The sequence below is a fragment of the Schistocerca serialis genome, chromosome 1 (genome assembly GCF_023864345.2).
Source record: "Schistocerca serialis cubense isolate TAMUIC-IGC-003099 chromosome 1, iqSchSeri2.2, whole genome shotgun sequence".
Lineage (NCBI taxonomy): Eukaryota > Metazoa > Arthropoda > Insecta > Orthoptera > Acrididae > Schistocerca > Schistocerca serialis.
In genome coordinates, this window is record NC_064638.1 from 750186991 (window position 1) to 750206669 (window position 19679).

Consider the following 19679-nt stretch of genomic DNA (forward strand, 5'->3'; position numbering starts at 1 on the left):
CGAGAAGAATCGATGCACAAAGAAGTGGGATATGCAAATATTAAGAAATGAAGAGATACGCTTGAAGTTCTCCGAGTCTGTAGAAAATCCAATAATAAATAGCTCAGCAGGCAGTTCAGTTGAAGAGGAATGGACATCTCTAAAAAGGGCAATCACAAAAATTGGAAAGAAAAACACAGGTACGTGGAAGGTAACTGCGAAGACACCATGGGTAACAGAAGCAATACTTTAGTTGATCAACGAAAGAAGGAACAATAAAAACGTCCAGGAAAATTCAAGAATACAGAAATACAACTCAGTTACAAGTGAAATTAATGGGAAGCGCAGGGAAACAGGCGAAATGGCTACAGGAAAAATGTGACGACATCTAAAAAGAAATGATTGTCGGAAATACTGAATCAGCATATAGGGAAGTCAAAATTTCGATCGGTGAAATTAAAAGCAAGGATTGTAACATAAAGAGTGAAACGGAAATTCCACTGTTAAATGCAGAGGAAAGTGCAGACAGGTGGAAAAACAACACTGAAGGCCTCTATGAGTGGGAAGACTTGTCTGATGACGTGATAGGAGAAGAAACAGGCGTCGATAGTGAAGAGGTAGGGGCTCGAGTATTAGAATCAGAATTTAAAAGGGCTTTCCAAGGCAGAAGGGATAGATAAAATTCCATTTGGAATTTCTCGAGTCATTGGGGGACAAAGCGAGTATTCACGTTGATGTGTAGAATGTATGAGTGTGGCGATATACCATCTGACTTTCTGAAAAACATCATCCACACAGTTCAGAAAACTGCAATAGCCAACAACCGCGAGAATTATCGCACAATCAGCTTAACAGCTCATGCATCAAAGCTGCTGACAAGAATGATATACAGAAGAATGGATAAGAAAATTGAAGATATCCTGGATGAAGATCAGTTGGGCTTTAGGGAAGGTAAAGTCACTAGAGAGGCAGTTCTGACGTTGCGATTGATAACGGAAGCAAGACTGAAGAAAATTCAAGACACGCTCTTAGGTTTGTCGACGTGGAAAACGCGTTCGACACTGTAAAATGTTGCAAGATGTTCCAAATTCTGAGAGAGGTAGGTATGAGATATAGGGAAAGACGGATAATATGCAGCATGTACAAGAACCAAGATAGGACAACAGGATTGGACGAACAAGAATGAGTTGCTCGAATTAAAAAGTGTGTAAGACAGGGAGGTAGTCTTTGGCCTCTGTTGGTGAGCCTATAAATCGAGAAGCAATGATGGAAGTAAACGTACAAAAGTCGAATTAAATTTCAAGGTGGATGTCAATGTTAAGACTCGCTGAAGGCATTGCTGGCCTCGGTGAAGGAGAAGAAGAATTACAGGGTCTGCCGAAAGGAATGAATAGTCTAATGAGTACAGAATATGGATTGAGAGTAGATCGAAGAAAGGCGAAAGTAGTGAGAAGTAGCAGAAATGAGAACAGCGAGAAACTTAACATCTGAATTGCTGATCACGAAGTAGCAGAATTGAAGGAAATCTGCTAACTAGGCAGCAAAATAATCCCTTACGGGTGGAACAAGGCGGTCGCAAAAAGTAGACTAACACTAGCAAAAAGGACGTTCCTGACCAAGAGAAGCCATTAGTATCAAACGTAGGCCTAAATTTGTGAAAGAAATTTCTGCGAATGTACGTTTGCAGCACAGCATAATACGGTAATGAACTGTGGGAAATCCGTAACAGAGAGGATCTAAGGATGGGAGATGTGGTGTTGTGGAAGCATGACAAATTTTACATGGACCGGTAAAGTAAGGAATGTAGCAGTTCTCCGCAGAAGCGCGGAGAAAAGGAATATATGGAAAACATAGACAAGAAAAAGGGACATGATTACAAGACATTTGTTAAGATATTAAGGAATAATTTCGATGGCACTAGAAAGAGCTGTAGACAGTAAAAATTGTAGGGGAAGGCAGAGATTGAGATACACTGAGCAAGTAATTGAAGACATGGTTTGCAAGTGCTACTCTGATACCAAAAAGATGACGCGGGAGAGGGTACACGGCGAGCCGCATCAAACCAGTCGGAAGACGGTTATTTTAGAAACGTGCTATGTATATGTCCGATTGGCGTAACGTCCGGAAAGGAACAGAGGAATCCCGCTCTGGCGAAGCTCAGCAGCAGCAGCAGGGGAAGGTGATACTGCTGGATACACGCTGGAGCGTTGCTCCAGTTGTTACAGTAGGAGTCACCTCCTTCTCCGCTCCTTTCTTCACACCTTGCCACTGAACTACTGAGCTGGAATACTGGATCCGGGTTGCACAAATGGGTTTAGCGTACGGGTTGAGCAGAATGGGTAACATAGGACCACTAATGTCAAACAAGTATTTGGAAATCTATTTGTTCTATCAAACAATTTGTCATAGAGGCAGGTGAACTCCTTGGGGAGTATTATGTAAGTAGGAAATATTTCGGTGGTGGTTCATTGGACAGTTGGACAGTTGTGTCACAAGAGGATCCACCACTGCTAATTGAAGTAATTTAATCCTATCTTAATCGTAATCCTAAGAAAAGAGAAGTGTATCTGTCGTCCACGCCAAAGGGATGAAACATGAAATTGTAATTTGTTAAAATGCGAGCTGGTACAGCTGAATAACAAACGTGGCACAGCTTTAGCGTTCAAAATTTGAAGAAATGTTAACGTCGTCACACATATTGGGAAATAGGAAAAAATTTCTCTTCTCTGCTGTGCAATGGAAGGACAGGGGATTCATGGATAGAAGGCCATCTCGTGCACTTGTAGAGCGCAGAAAAAAGATTATTAGAGTTTAACGTATCATCGATATCGGGGTCATACGTGAAGAAAAAATGCTTAAAATTATCAAGGAATGGGAAGGAAATCAAGAATGTTCTCTGCAAACCAACTGTCGCACCATTGGTGTTAAACGATTTAGTTAAGCCTTGGAAAGCCTAACTATCGATTGACAGACGGGGCATGAACCGCCGTCTTCCTGAATACGAGCCCAGTGCCTTGCCATTGTGTCATCTTCATCAACATAACAGGACTAAGCACTTTACTTTACGCAAAGTGGTATGTATGTTTGGCTTGCATCATGCTGCACTCTCCGAACGGTTACACAATCTGTCCGCAATACGTGTTGTGCGCGTGTCTGTGGATGGGATTGCGTTGCATCTCTTCAACATGTCCTCTTGATATTTCTGTGTACATACGACATCCATCTCTTTGAAAAACGTCATTTACTTTGTACTGTGACATAGTTGAAGCCTGTAAGTATACCTGAAACAGCAACCTAGTTTCCTTTGGCTTTCTCGCAAACGAAATACACTTTACGGTACTCGGGTGAAGTGAGGCCCAGTAACACGTGCCAAAAAAGAAGCAGGTCTCTAATTCCCACTGGATATGCGTTTGTAGTCTGCCCCTCTCAGCAATGCAAGTGGTGATCTCTAAAGGCTAAATATCTACTGCAAAGGAATTCGATTTCATCATAGCGACTTCATATGCGACGAATACCACCTGCAATCCGTCATGGCTTAATTTCAGTGTCGCGCGGAGCTGGTACCCGCTGGTAGGCCTTGCTCCGTCTCCATATTCCTGTCTTATGTAACATGGCGTTGCCGAATATGATTTCCTGTCATAAGTGGGTTCCTCTCTGGGCCACCTGCACGAAATTTCGATTTAATTTTGAAATATAGGGTATTTAACTTTATTCGCCCAATTATCACATGGCAGACGTGTCGTGGAAAACGATCCACTAATCCTCGATTTCTGTTAATCATAGTCATTAAGTATCAAAATGCTCCTCCGCTTGATTTTCCATGACACTATTATCTCATGATACCTGGAGAGCTAATAACCTGTTAGCGAATACTGATACACCAAAAGACTTATAAATTAGCACTTCCATGCTCGCGACGTAATGCAGTTTTACATCATACTCTGAGGTGACAGAAGTCGTGGGATACCCCCTAACATTGTGTCAGACCTCGTTTTGGCCGGTGTAGTGCAGAATTCGATGTGGCATGGACTCAACCAGTCGTTGGAAGCCCTTGTAGAAATATTGAGCCATGCTGCCTCTATAGGCATCCTTAGCTCGGTACGAGCTTTTGTTGAAGTTTCGAGAACATACCTTCACAGAGGATTCGAGCAGTATATTGCTCCCTCCTACGTATATCTCTCGAAGAGACCATGAGGATAAAATCAGAGAGATTAGAGCCCACACTGAGGCATACCGACAATCTTTCTTTCCACGAACGATACTAGACTGGAATAGGAGGGAGAACCGATAGAGGTACTCAAGGTACCCTCCGCCACACACCGTCAGGTGACTTGCGGAGTATGGATGTAAATGTAGATGTAATTATGGAAGAGTTACCGGTGCAGAATTTTGGGCCACAACTGACCTCTCGTGTATGTCCCATAAATTATCTATACGATTCATTTTAGGTGATCAAATCATTCGGTCGAACTGTCCAGTGTGTTCTTCAAACCAATCGGGAACAACAGCTGTGGCCCGGAGATATGGTGCATTGTTATCCACAAAAATCTCTAGTCAAGGATCGTTTCAGTTGGACAAGAGGACCCAGTCCATTCCATGTAAACACAACTCACACCATCATGTCACCACCGCTAGCTTGCACACTGCCTCGTTGACAACTTGAGTCTATGGCTTCATGAGGTCTTCACCACACTCGAACCCTACCACCAATTCTTGACAATTGAAACCAGAAATCATCTGACCAGGCTACGGTTTTCTTGTTGCCAAGGGTCGAACCGATATGGTCATGAGCCTAGGAGAGGCGCTTCAGGCGATTTTGTGCTGCTAGCAAAGGTACTCGCGTCGGTAGTCTGCTGCCATAAGGCATTAACATTAAATTTCAGTCTGTTGTCATAACTAATAGATACTTCGTACGTCCCACATTGATTTCTGCGTTATTTCAGGCAGTATTGCTTGTCTCTTAGCACTGAAAACTATTCACAAAGGCTGCTGCTGTTGGTCGTTAAGTGAAGGCATTCGCCTACTGTGTTGTGCGTGGCGAGAGGCACTCTCTTGACACTGTGGATCTCGGAATATTGAATTCTGTAACGATTTCCGATAGCAATGCTCCATGCGTCTAGCTCCAACTGCCTTTCCACGTTCAGTGTCTGTTAAATCCCTTAGTGCGGCCATAATGACGTCGGAAACCTTTTCGCATGAATCACTTGAATGCAAATGACAGCTCCGTCAATGCATTGCCCTTTTATACCTTGTGTACGCGATACTACCGCCATCTGTATGTGTGCATAACGCTATTCCATGACTTTTGTCACTTCCGCGTAATGAAGTCACATATCCAGGCACATATAACACGGCTTCAAATCAAGGCGTGAATATCAGTATTTCCACATGCTATACGACATGCACAACATTCACAAATATATGAGAAGATGGTCACTACTAGCACTGATATTTCATCATGAAGTTGAACTAATATTCTAATAGACACCGACTTTTAATTTTTCTGTGTACTATCCCAGTCATCAGTTTTGAACGTATCAGTCGTAATGCTGATTGTGCGATACTATTTTGTCTTACGCAGTAGCAAAGGTTGCTTCATGCCAACAGGGCTCCCAGAACACATAAATTTCTAAAGACTATTTCACACGGCTTATGCATACTTAAAACTTCTCATAAACATGTGACCATTATACGAATATATGAGCAGTATTCTTCAGCTGTTTACTTTTGACAAATTCATTACAGTATGAAAATTCGTGGCAGATTAAAACTAAGTGCCGGTCCTTGACTCGAACTCGGGATCTTTGCCTTTCACCGGCAAGTGCTCTAGCATCTGAGATACCCAAGCACGATTCACGACCCGTCCTCACAGCTTTACTTCCGCCCTTACCTCGTCTTTTACGGGACGGGGTGTGAGTCGTGCTTGGGTAGCGAAAGGGAAAGGTCCCGAGTTCGAGTCTCGGTCCGGCACACAGTTTTAATCTGCCAGAAAGTTTCATATCAGCGCACACTCCGCTGCAGAGTGAAAATCTCGTTCTGGAAACATCCCCCAGGCTGTGGCTAAGTCATGTCCCCGCAATATCCTTTCTCCCAGGAGTGCTAGTTCTGCAAGGGTCGCAGGAGAGCTTCTGTGAAGTTTGGAAACAAGGAGACGAGGTACTGGCGGAAGTAAAGCTGTGAGGACGAGGCGTGAGTCGTGCTTGGGTAGCTCAGATGGTACAGCACTTGCCCGCGAAGGGCAAAGGTCCCGAGTTCGAGTCTCGGTCCGACACACAGTTTTAATCTGCCAGGAAGTTTCATATCAGCGCACACTCCGCTGCAGAGTGAAAATCTCATTCTAATTACAGTATATTTTAACAAATGACGCTAAATTACAACGGAAACTACTACTGTTACTTTCCAAATTAATCTTCTTCTGCAATACTATTTTTTTTTATCATCTAGCTTCTGTTTACTTTGATGCATTGATGCATCCTCCCTTACATCCGATTACGTGTCACTTCTTCATTTTAGAGTATTGCTTTGACGAAACGACCTCAATCGTTTACTGTACATATTTCAGTCTCTGTCGGACTACCTCCCTATATTACACGCTTTCTAAATTGTGCAGTTCAATCTTGGTCGTCCAGTCCTCTTGTTCCATTTTGGTTCTTGTACATATTGCAATTACCCGTCTTTCCGAATATCTTTCCTCTACCGTTCTCAGAATTTGAAAAATGTTGCAACATTTTACATTGCCGAACGCGTTTTCCAAGACAACAAATCGTATGAACGTGTCTTCAATTTCCTTCACTCTTGCTTCCATTATCAACCGCAACGTCAGAACTCGCTCTCTGATAACTTTACCTTTCCTAAAGGCAAATTGATAGTGGTCCAAGAGATTTTCAGTTTTGTTTTGCATTCTTTCGCATATTTTTTTCAGGTACTTTGATGATGAGCTGTTAACCTAATGTGCGATAATTCTCGCACTTGTTGGCTCTTGTAATCTTCCGAATTGTGTGGATGATGTTTTTCTGAAAATCAGGTGGTACATCGCCACGCTCATACATTCTACACACCAACGCGAATAGTCGCTTTGTTGCCACTTCCCCAAATGATTTTAGAAATTCTGGTGAAAATTATCTATCTCTTCGGCCTTATTCCATCTTAAGTGTTCCAAAGCTCTTTTAAATTCTGGTTCTAGCACTTAATTACCTATTTCATCTATGTGGACTCCTGTATCCCCTCCAACCACGTCATCAGACGAGTCTTCCCCCTCATAGAGGCCTCCAATGTACGCTTTCCAGTTGTCTGCTCTCTCCTCTGCATTTAACAGTGTAAATTCCATTGCACTCTTAATGTTACCACCCTTGGTTTTAATTTCACCGAAGATTGTTTTGACTTTCATATAAGCTGATTCAGTCCTTCAACAATCTTCTCTTTTTTGATTTCTTCACATTTTTCATGCAGCCATTTCGCCTTAGCCTACATGCATTTCCTATTTATTTCATTTATAAGTGACGTGTATGTCTATGTTTGTACTTACTTCTTTCATCGATCAACTGGAGTATTTATTGTGTTACCCAAGGTTTTTACTTCTTTATCTTCTTTGTATCTACGTTTTTCGTTACAGCTTCTGTGTGTGCCCTTTTTAGAGATGTCCATTTCTCTTCAGCCGAACCGCGCTGAGCTATTCCCTGTCGCAGTGTCTGCAGCCCCAGAGAACTTCAAGCGTATCTCTTCATTCCTGAGTATTTTGTATCCCACTTCTTTGGGAATTTGTTTTTTCTCACTAGTCTGCTAGACTTCAACTTACTCTTCATCACTATTAAAATGTGATCTGAGTCTATATCTGCTGCTGGGTACGCCTTACAACTCAGTATCTGATTCCGAAATAATCTAACTGAAATCTTCTCGTACCTCCCGGCCTTTTCCAAGTATATCTCTTTCTCTCCTGATTCTTGAACTGAGTATTCGCTACTACCAGCTGAAATTTATTGTAGAACTCGATTAATCTTTCCCCTTTGTCATATGTGGTATACCCATATTCTCCTTTAACCTTTTCTTCTACTTCTCCCCCTACAGCCGCATTCCAGTCCCCCATGACGATCACATTTTCATCTCACTTTACATACTGAATTACCCTTTCAATATCCTCATATACTTTCTCTGTGTCTGCATCTTCGTACTGCGATGTCGGCATGCATACCTGAACTATCGTTGTCGGTGTTGGTTTGCTGTCGATTTTCATAAGAAAACCCTGTCACTAAGCTGTTCACAATAACTCACTCTCTATCCTGTCTTCCTATTCACAACGAATCTCACTCCTGTTATACTATTTTCTGCTGCTGTTGATAGTACCCTACACTCATCTGACCAGAAATCGCGGTCTTCCTTCCATTCCATTTCACTGATTCCAACTATATGTAGATTGAGCCGTATCATTTCCGTTTTCAGATTTTCTAACCTCCGTATCACATTTAAAAATCTGCCGTTCCCCTCCCGACTCGTAGAACATTATCCTTCCGTTGGTTAATCAATATTTTTTTCGTGGTCACCTCCCGCTTGGTAGTCCCCTCCTGGAAGTCCCAATGGGGGACTAGTTCGGCGGAATCTTTTGCCAATGGAGAGATAATCATGACACTTTTTCACTTACAGGCCATATGACCTGTGGATACACATTATGTGTCTTTAATGTATTGATTTCCATTGCCTTCTGCATCCTCATACCGTTGATCATTCCTGGTTCTTCTGCCTGAAGTAGTAGTTTCCCATCACCTGAACCTCTGTCCGATCCTCCGCCGTCCTCGACAAGGCCGTTGGCTTAAAGTGGATGACTTCTTACGCCGGAAGTCTTCTACCGCCATTGATGATTTGTCGGTAATAGTCTCTTTCTCGTGTGTTCCTTGCTTTGTCTGTCATGCGGTAGTTTGTTTTGAGATTAACAAAATCCCTGCACGTCATCCCTACGGGATCCATAATTGTTTTGTAAAGTTTATCGTTAACCACATTTCTGCTGATCTTCACTACTTTATTCTTTATTCACTCCCTATCTTTACTATTTGGTCAGTACCCTGTTCGTTCCACTAACGCATCCTTCAATTCTTTGATATCCTTTCACCATGAAATTTAATCCTACCTTTCTTTTATTTCCTTAATTACATCCATTTACATACTGGCTGAAGAACTGATGAGAAAGACTGCATACTTGCGTTCACAGTTTTCATTCCGAGGATTTCTGTCTTTGCCTTCCAGTCTTATTACTCCATCTCGGCACTTGCACATAGCATATTCCCGAATGAAAAATGCTCATATCACTGCATGAAAAAGGCGAATACGTCCAGAGCAGAGTTGGAAATGTAAGTGTAGGGAACTAGCTTTTCGACTTGTCTGGCAGCTTCAAAGACATTTAAATCAAAACATCTTTACATATTCGCGCTTATTTATTTTAGTATTAGGACTCATGTTGTGTAAGATAGTGCACCATGCCAAATAAAGTAACATCACATATGATGTCATGTCGTATAATATGATGCCTGTTATGTCATCCAGCATAGTATTTGTCAAGCCGCGCAGTATGAAACAAAGTGTCATTAAAGTTTAGGATGCATGAACTCTAGGATACTTTCTATTATAGATGTACCCTATTCACGGATACTTCCTATTGTAGAGGTGTCCTTTTCTGTAGAAGGATTATAAGTTTGTGTCTGTTCGTTGTCACACCTCTCACCATATGTGTAATAGGGGTGTCTTTAGGGGAGAAAGGATCCCCTTCGGGAAAATTCAACCCCCCCCCCACCCTACCCCACAGAAATAAAAGAAATTGTTTTAATGTACTCCTCCTGCCAACCCCCCCCCCCCCCCCTCCTCATAACAAATCCATCCCCAGAAATTTTAGCCCACTCTTCCCAAAAAAAGTTTTTAGCTATTACATACATGCTCTTCAGCTTTATAATAATAAAAATCGTTTACTATGGCTGGCGAATCTTCTGAATTTTGGGCACAGGATGAGAGACATTAGCCCATAAATTGAAAGATGCAGGTGTGCCAATATCTAGCAGCTAACAGAGCTTGCCACGCTGGGAAAGTAGAGTTAATTCGTAAAAAGCGCGAATATGTTAGGATGTTTTGATCTAAATGTTTTTAAAGTTGCCAGATACGTCGAAAAGCTAGTTCCCTTATTTTACATCCCTTTCTCTACTCAGGACATATTCGCTTCTTTTGTGCTATGATAGTAGAATTTTTCATTCTGGCTCCCAACTTTTACTCTGCCATAATTTTCACGTTAGACCGCCACAGCTTGACAATCGATGTAAATTTTCGTTGACTCGGGCAACGACTGATCCGGCATAGGTTTTCTGGTGTCTCTTGAACTTCGTTGTTATAATTCGGCGTCGTTAGTCTGGAGCCTCTACGTTTATTCGCCTGGGATGGCTGAACCTGCCCGGTATAGCGTTCTGTGTCCTCAGAGCAGACAAAGTCACATGCTCACAAGAGGCTTTTGGTGTAATGTTCTAATTTTTGACATTTTTATTGTATATTTTTGTTATTTTTATTATTCTGTTATTTTATTTCATATTTTTAATTTTTTAAAATTGTGAAAAATAACCACAAATCATTACAACACTGAATAAAGTAACAGCAAACATAAATATTATACCGAACGAAATATTAAATACTGTACGGAGTTTATGATAATAATGTATGTAAATAGTTTATATTACGTAGATAATCTTACGATACGACCAGATTACAAAGCTGAAATTTTTTAAAAGCTTACTGTATCGCAAGCTGAACAATTCGCTCAGCAAATAATCAAACTATTGAAACGCATACGTACATCTTGATATTATTTCTCATATTAAAATTCTTGTCACTGTTTAAAGTATGCAATAATAAAATTGAAAAGTAAAAAACCGGCGCCAACTCACGCGACTAATTATGGTGCGAAATGTTGCTACAACCAATTCGAATTAAATATGATTGGCTGAAATAAACAGAAGAACTACGAAACAATGTATGCACGACGAAACATAATTAATTTTTCAGTCATGTACGACAATCGACGAACTTAAGCTAATTTTGCCCGAAAATAAATTTTCTCCAAAATAGCATAGCAGTTTTTGAAGAAAACAGAGTAAAACATTTTCTATTGATTAGAAATTAGGTGACTTTTTCTGACAATTATTTCTATAGCAATTTTCGCGATTGTTTAATTTTCGCCGTGACCCATCGATAAAGCTTTAAATGCTCAGTCAAACAATATGTCAATTTGTACTGGGCTAGGCATAATTCTGGTACGGTACATGCATTGTTTTGCACATCCAAAGGTTTTTCGATGATTTTAAGCCACTAGTCAAAAAAATTTCTAATGTATAAAGAACGAAAGACAATCAACTGTAATAATCAGTTTTTTTAAATTATATCCAAATGCAGCGCTTAAAATGTAACGCATTTCTTCGAAACAAAGTTTCATGTGCAAACGCATGAATTTTTCGCACCTAGAATATGTACTACGATTTTGCCAACGCTTCTTATAATTAACGTAAGAATACATTTTTTATCATCGTCTGTATCACTTTAAAGAGTCTCAGAACGTGCTATTCGCTCAAAACCAGATTTTACGTGTAAATTTAGACTGCTGTATCGTGGCAACGGATAAATTTTTTCAAAAAGCAACACGACGACCATTATTTACATGCGTTTGTTTACCTTCTCACAAAATTGGAGCCGATTCGCAGAAGTCTGAAACGTAGAAGTGGTGAGCGTAAACTAACAGAAATGTTTTTGCCTGTAAGATCCGAATGGAGCTAGATTTTGGAAAGCAAGTTTTGAATTTTAGCGTTGGAATGCATTTTTTTAAAATTTGATTCACTTTGAACTGTTTTCCGGCATTCAGTCCTCCTAAGAACGAATTTTACATGTTACATTTAGCTCGACTGTAAACCATCATATCTCCACAACAGATGAAGATTACTGGATGGATAAATTTCGTTTTACTTTGTCCATTTATTTACCTTCGTGCAAAGTTTGAACCGATTCGTACAATTTTAAAGCACAGAAGCGGCGCGCTTCAAAAACCTCCATGAAAAACATATTTTTTTCACGTAAATTCCAAACGAATCAAGATTTTTTCAGATGGCTAAAGCTTATCTTAGACCAAGGCCTATTACACCGATGCACCAAATTTGAACCACCAGTCTCGCTCCAGTTCGGAGTTTTGTGCGTAAAATCCACGAGGTTGACCGCTACTTGCTCGTGAAATCGGAACAGTGCACATACAAATGGTGCCATTAGGTGATCATTTGCAAAAGGAATTAATCGATTCGCTTGATTTGTCTGGGCGCCAGCTCCGATTCGTTATTCAAACCTTCCTTTGTATTCTGTAACATTGCTACAGTAGTACCGAATGGTTAGACGAATGGCCGCTGTTCCGGGATAAACCAAGAACTTTTCGCCCTCTGTTCCTAGCTCAAATAGGAACAAAGCACCACGATTTTGCGAGCGGCCTTCTCATATATGCTTGTCAAAACATTCCCGCGTTCTAACGGTTACTCGTCTTACCCTGTAGCGTATACATTTTCTTTCTGATGGTTTTCACATATCTCGCGCCATTTCATACTGTCTAAGGCTTTTTCTAGGACGACTAACAATGTGTAGTGTCATTATCCTTGTACGTCCATCATGTTGGAAGTACATCGCCAATCTGTCATGCAGCGAAACATCTTGTAAAACATCGGTAGAACATTTTGTAGGAAATCAGCATACATTACACCATTTAGATTGCCATCGATAAAATAGGGGCCAATTATCCTTCCTCCCAGAATGCCACACCATACATTAACCCGTCAAGGTCGCTGCTGTTCCACTTGTCGCAGTCATCGTGAATTTTCCGTTGTCCAATAGTGCATATCATGAAGGTTTACGTTACCGCTGGTGGTGAATGACGCTTAGTCGCTAAACAGAACGCGTGCAAAAAATCCGTCATCGTCCCGTAATTTCTCTTGTACCCAGTGGCAGAACTGTACGCGACGTTGAAAGTCGTCGCCATGCAATTCCTGGAACATAGAAACATGGTACGGGTGCAATCGATGTTGATGTAGCATTCTCAACACCGACGGTTTTGAGATTCCCGATTCTCGCGCATTTTGGCTGTTACTGATTTGCGGATTAGCCGTGACAGCAGCTAAAACACCTACTTGGGCATCATCATTTGTTGCATGTCGTGGTTGACGTTTCACATGTGGCTGAACACTTTCTGTTTCCATAAATAACGTAACTATCCGGCGAACGGTCCGGACACTTGGATGATGTCGTCCATGATACCGAGCAGCATACGTAGCACACGCCAGTTGGGCATTTTGATCACAATGACCATACATCAACACGATATCGACCTTTTCCGCAATTGGTAAACGGTCCATTTTAACACGGGTAATGTATCTCGAAGCAAATACCGTCCGCACTGGCGGAATGTTACGTAATATCAAGTACTTATACTCTTGTAACTATTACAGCGCCCTCTATCACAAAGCGAAAAAAGTGGTCCAACTAAAACATTCATATTTCTTTACGTACTACACGAATACGTAATAAAAATAGGGGTTCCTATTAAAAAAAAACGCAGTTGATATCCGGTTGACCTATGGCAGCGCCATCTAGCGGGCCAACCATAGAACCATCAGTTTTCTTCAAGCTAGACGAGTTTCGTTCTTTGTGGTTTTTTCGTTTGAGGCTTATTTCGTGCGATATTTGGCCCGGTCACTATCAATGGACCACCCTGTATAGTTATTCTATTTCTCGCTCTCCATCATAATACTATTTATTTTGGTTAATAACGTGTAATATAATTATTAAATTGTTGTAATTCTTCAGACTTTCCAGACGATCTATTGACATTTTGTGGTGTTGGGTATTCCGCCAGATATCAGCGTCGTTCTAGAAAAATATTTCAAAAACATGACTCTGTTATTTTCATCAGGTATTAAATTGTTAGTGTAAATAGTAAAGTAGTTAATCCACTGAAGATAGCTGCTTATCACAGATGCAACAATTGGTAAAATGGTAAAACACAATGCACCAAACAGGACAACCAGAATTAAAATCGGATCCTAACTGCTGTACATCATAGGATTCGAATCCAGACCATTACCTTATGCACATAACGTTCTTTGCAACTGAACTGACAACCTCTTTATTTCCTAACGCTGTAGACTGTGCTGTTTAATGAAAGATCAATTTTCAAATCGAAAGCCCTACTTTGCTACGCAATTCACTATATGCATTACTTTGTTATTCGATAGCTATAGACGAAAGACTAGAGACATCACCTGCGCGACAAAGTTGTTTCTTGTAAGTTTTTTAGTGTGTCCTGTCTCGAGGATATTTTTTTCCTTCCTTGGTCATCTAGACAGACTTGTCTGTCGCGAAGTAATATTGTCTTCTGCTTTAAAAATATTATTTATCGAAAAAGATTGACATTTATATTTGGCTGCATACTGAGCGATGTAGCCTCTTTATCTTGTTTCATAAGTGGGTAGACCAGATCAAGAAATCACTAATATTGATACAAAGAAACGTGCGCCCTGTAGTTGAAAGCTAAAATAGTTACTGATCGCACCTGAATGTTGCATCCCTGCTCCCACGCTGCGTCGGCATGTTTTCGAGTTTTGCCTGCACCGAGTGAGAGAAAACCTACACACAGAGCCAGCTGTACATTTCCTGTAGATATTACTGTTGTGGACTGGCAAGACAGCCAATCCACTATGACAGGAAGCCGAAAGGCACGCGTTTAAGCTCACGCAGCCTGGCGTGAGGTCTGGAACAGGTCAGGGAAATGAGACTAGCAAAAATAGTACGTATCTGTTGGAATACTTAACATTAATCCATAATTGGTGAACATCGCTCTTGACGGTACATGTTTTACAGCATCAATAGTAACTGGTAAAGGCGCCTTGCTAGGTCGTAGCAAATGACTTTGCTGAAGGCTATGCTAACTATCGTCTCGGCAAATGAGAGCGTAATTTGTCAGTGAACCATCGCTAGCAAAGTCGGCTGTACAACTGGGGCGAGTGCTAGGACGTCTCTCTAGACCTGCCGTGTGGCGGCGCGCGGTCTGCAATCACTGATAGTGGCGACACGCGGGTCCGACGTATACCAACCGACCGCGGCCGATTTAAAGTCTACCACCTAGCAAGTGTGGTGCCTGGCGGTGACACTACAATTACACCTCTGTAGGCCATTTGCCCTTCGACTAATGTTTGGCTCAGTAAGTCAGAAGGCAATACACGTTCCGAGCAAAATGTATTTGATTCTAATGATCTTACATTAAGCATCTGATATTATAATTAAAATTTTTAGTCCAGTTATTGAGAGATCCGTCAAACCATCTGAGACGCCCTGTTAAACCCGCAGGACAGGACGAGTAGTAGGAATTGTGAAAGGGGGGCAGAATGAGCGGCTGTCAGTTAAACTCCAAACGTAACCCTTTATTTAGATGTCCAAACATTACAGCGCAACTTATAACTTGACTATCGACAGAAAACGTCTTTAAATCTAAAACGGCTGAAGGCCCATGAACTAAATACAATTGCTATAAATATATTTTTTTGAGTCAGAAGGCTCTAGGCTTTAACCTTAAATAGTATTTAAAGCCAAGCGATGTAAAACTTGACTAGTCAGATAGATAGAGTTTTTTAAAAGCGGCTGAAAGCAGATAAATTTAAAACAACATAACTAAAATAACCTCTCAATAGGCAGAAGGCCCAAGATTTATGACAAATAAGAAACCTTACTCCAAAACGGCTGAAGGTCTTTGTTTGAAAAAAAAAACTGCAACCAATTTTCAAAGGCAGAAGGCCCAAAGCTTTTAACCTTAAATAGTATTTAAGCCCAAGTGGTGTAAGACTTGATAAGTAAGAATCCAAAATTTTAAAGTGGCTGAAGGCCCATCATTTTAAGAACAACTACAATAAATTATCAACAGGCAGAAGGCCCACAGCTTTACCTTGAAAGAATGTAATACTTGAGAAGTAAGAACCTTAAAACTTAAAGCGGCTGAAGGCCGATGCTTTTAAAAACAATACACTACAATAAATTTTCAACAGGCAGAAAGCCCAAGCTTTATCTTCAGACAATGTAAGACTTGCCCAATTTAGAAAAACTTACTTTTAAAACAGCTGAAGGCCTTTGATTTTAAAAACACAATTACAAACATACATGTTCCAACCCTCGGCTATGAGCTATTAAAAATACACAATTAAAGCCAACAAGAAAGGCAGTATAGGCAACGGCGCTTAGAAGTTTCCAGGGGGCTCGGTTTGCCCTTGAAATCTTAACGTTCGCTTAGGTGAGACAAGAAGTCGCCCCAGCTATACTCTATCCACCGGCAACACAACCAAGAGACAGTCAGGGACCCACTGACAAGACGACTTGCTTACCACCGACCAGTATTTGAGAATTCCAAAGTCAAAACATTACAGACATAGCCGCCCACAACCAAAAATACATTGAGCTGTCAAAAACTACACACCATGTTGGACAGCTACAACAGGTGAGGAAAGGACACTGCCTGAAATTACGTCAGCGACCAGGGCAGGTAACCGGAACATCAGCGGCCACAAGGCAAAAAATTCCGCTAGTGTACATGAATTTCAAACCGACAAATATAGTTAATTTCACCACATGGCGGCTAAATCTTCACCAACTCTAACACTCGGTTTTGCTCCCAGGAATACCGCCAACAGCAAACCCCCATCCAAGGAGACAACATGAACAGACGTGACTCGGGTAATTAAATCACCACTCAACTTTAATGTACTGGGTCGGTGAGCCACGAACCTCGGAGCACTTGGAACAGACCCCACACGCTCCGACACTGCATAGAGACCGCCAGCGGGCCTGGCCGACTGCGCCGCGCGGAGACTTGCTTGCTGATCCGCTCCAACCGACTGACTCACTGCCAGTTCGCCGACAACATTTAAAACAAGTTGTCAGTGGAAAAAACACCAACTACACACACTGTTTGACAAACATTTGCACGAAGACTTGAACGACACTCAGCAGTGGCTGTGCAATCATGAAGACAAATCGGGAGTCGAGACACACACACACGCACAGCCAACCAATAAACGATCGGAGAGCCAATTCACGTCGTCCAGTAGGACAACCGACCGACGATCCACGAAGACCGTGCCTGGCTCAAGTTTTCAAATGGTTCAAATGGCTCTGAGCACTATGGGACTTAACATCTATGGTCATCAGTCCCCTATAACTTAGAACTACTTAAACCTAACTAACCTAAGGACATCACACACATCCATGCCCGAGGCAGGATTCGAACCTGCGACCGTAGCAGTCGCGCGGCTCCAGACTGAGCGCCTAGAACCCCTAGACCACCGCGGCCGGCGGCTCAAGTTTTGCGTGGCGGCATGAGTCGGGCGAGCCATGGACATCCAGGCCTCACTGCTACTCCAACCTCACTGAACTAGTGCCTCGTTCCAATTCCACGACTGGCAGGTCCTAACTGCCCTCCTGGCGCGTTCCTATTGCCTCCACGACAGGCCACAACCGGGAAGCCACAGCAGTGCAGCAATGATAACACGTGAGGGTTATATCGATAGGCGCTGCTGCTGCCGCTGACGGGCAGACAAAGCAGCAACTCAGGAAAACAGAAACTAAAACTAACAAAACGATGTGGCAACATGAAAAAAAAGGATGTAAAATAAGAGATGGCACGAGCGTGGAGTAGTTACAATTTTTTCTAGTTGAACAACCCATCGTAAAGCTAGTTACTATATATTTATATTAAACTAAATTACAGTTATATAGTGCTCAGTCAAATGAAAACGAAACACGAGGAAAAAAGTAAATAAACTGTTTTTATTCCAAAAGTGATAGTTATAACTGTTAATATACTTATCCCAATTTGAGACATCAGGTCACTGCCTTCATAGAAATATGTTTGTCGACGCCTACAGAACCATGATTGCACCAAAGCGTGTCCTTTTCTTCGTCCAAGGCAAATAGACGGCCACGAGGGTCCTTCGTCAGGGCCAAACATTTGAAAATCGCATGGTGGGACATCGAGTCTGTGTGACGGATGTCTGAAGGCTACCCACCGGAACTTCTGCAGTGTGTTCGAAATAACAGACACAGAAGCTCCGGGAAAGTCATGATGTGCCTTTTTTTTTTAAGTGCAAGGACCCGCTGTTCATTAACTTTTTGGAACAAGGCGCCAAAACTACCGCACAGCTTTACAAAAATTGAAGCTTGCCATAAAGTCCAAACGCTAAGGAATGTTGACAGACAGCATCACTGTGATGCCCGCCCACATTTTGCTAAGGTTGTTAATAATACACTGTCAAACCTTCGTTGGGAAGCCCTTACAAATCCTCCATATGGTTTCCTGTTTAATTTTCGAACGAATAAGTCTCTAGATTCGTCTCGTACGCCAAAAGCGCGTTGATTCCGACAGCGCAGTCTCCCCCGAGATGAGATGTTTCTATTCCGCCCATCTTTCTTCTGGAAATTGGTCCGCATTCGTCCAATCGTCCTAATCGAAACTTCTGTTGTGTTTAGTCAACTGAAAAATGGAAATGGAAATGAGCGTTTGGCGTCATTGGCCGGAAGACCCCTTGCGATGCAGGTCCGGCCGCCTTGGTGCAAGTCTTATTACATTCGACGCCACATTGGGCGACCTGAGCACCGGTTGGGGATGAAACGATGATGAAGACAGCACAACACCCAGCCAGGAATGGAACCCGGGCCCGTAGGACGGCAGTCCGTCACGCTGACCACTCAGCTATCGGGGCGTACAGTCATCTGAAGTTAAGGCCACAGTTAATCCCGTTCAGCAAACAATCCCAACTTGTGTTCCACTCCTTAAGTCTTCAATGTTGACTTAAGTGATGTGACGTCAACAATACAAACCCAACCCACCCGTCCACACACACACACACACACACACACACACACACACACACACGCACATACACATAAATCGGCTGTCGCTAAAGATGTTCACACCACGGCAATGAAAATGACAGGGGACTAGGGTCGCTGAGTGGGCGCAGAAGTTCCGTGAGAGCTTACAGCACAGTCTTTAACGCCGAACAAGCACTGCGGGGGCGGAGGCGAGTAGGCGCTGCGTGAGGTCGGGCAGGATGCGTTACGCAACAGGCGCGAAAGCCCGCAAGTGAGGATCACGCGCCCCACTGCTATCCACAGGTCGCCCCGAATCGGCTGTCAGCGGCGGCCCGCTCAGCCGAACGCACGTTCTACTGGTAGCTGGCACACGCGCGACCTGAGACAGGCGAATCGGCGCCGTGCCTCGCCGTTTTCCTTTCATTCTTTCCACTGGTTGCCGTGTCCAGTACTGATGTCTTCAACTCTGCAATCAGCCAACATCCATTGTATGGATAATCTGTGCTACATAATCCATCCCCGTTGTCCCTCGTACTTTTTCACTCCTCGTCACTCAGATGTAGTGCGGAACGTCTCATCGCGATCTGTGAGGTACAGCGAAGGCAAACCAGATAAAGGAGCAGGAGAACAGCTCCTTGTTACTCGCTTGCCTTAAGCCGTCGTCACGTGGACCGTGCGTTTGAAGGCTGAACGTTGAGCGTGCCGACTTTATGATGCCATAGTATAGAAAAAGCACTTTTGTGAGACTTTCCGAATGTGCAGAGTAATATTCAGCTTGTCAGATATTCTCAACGTGC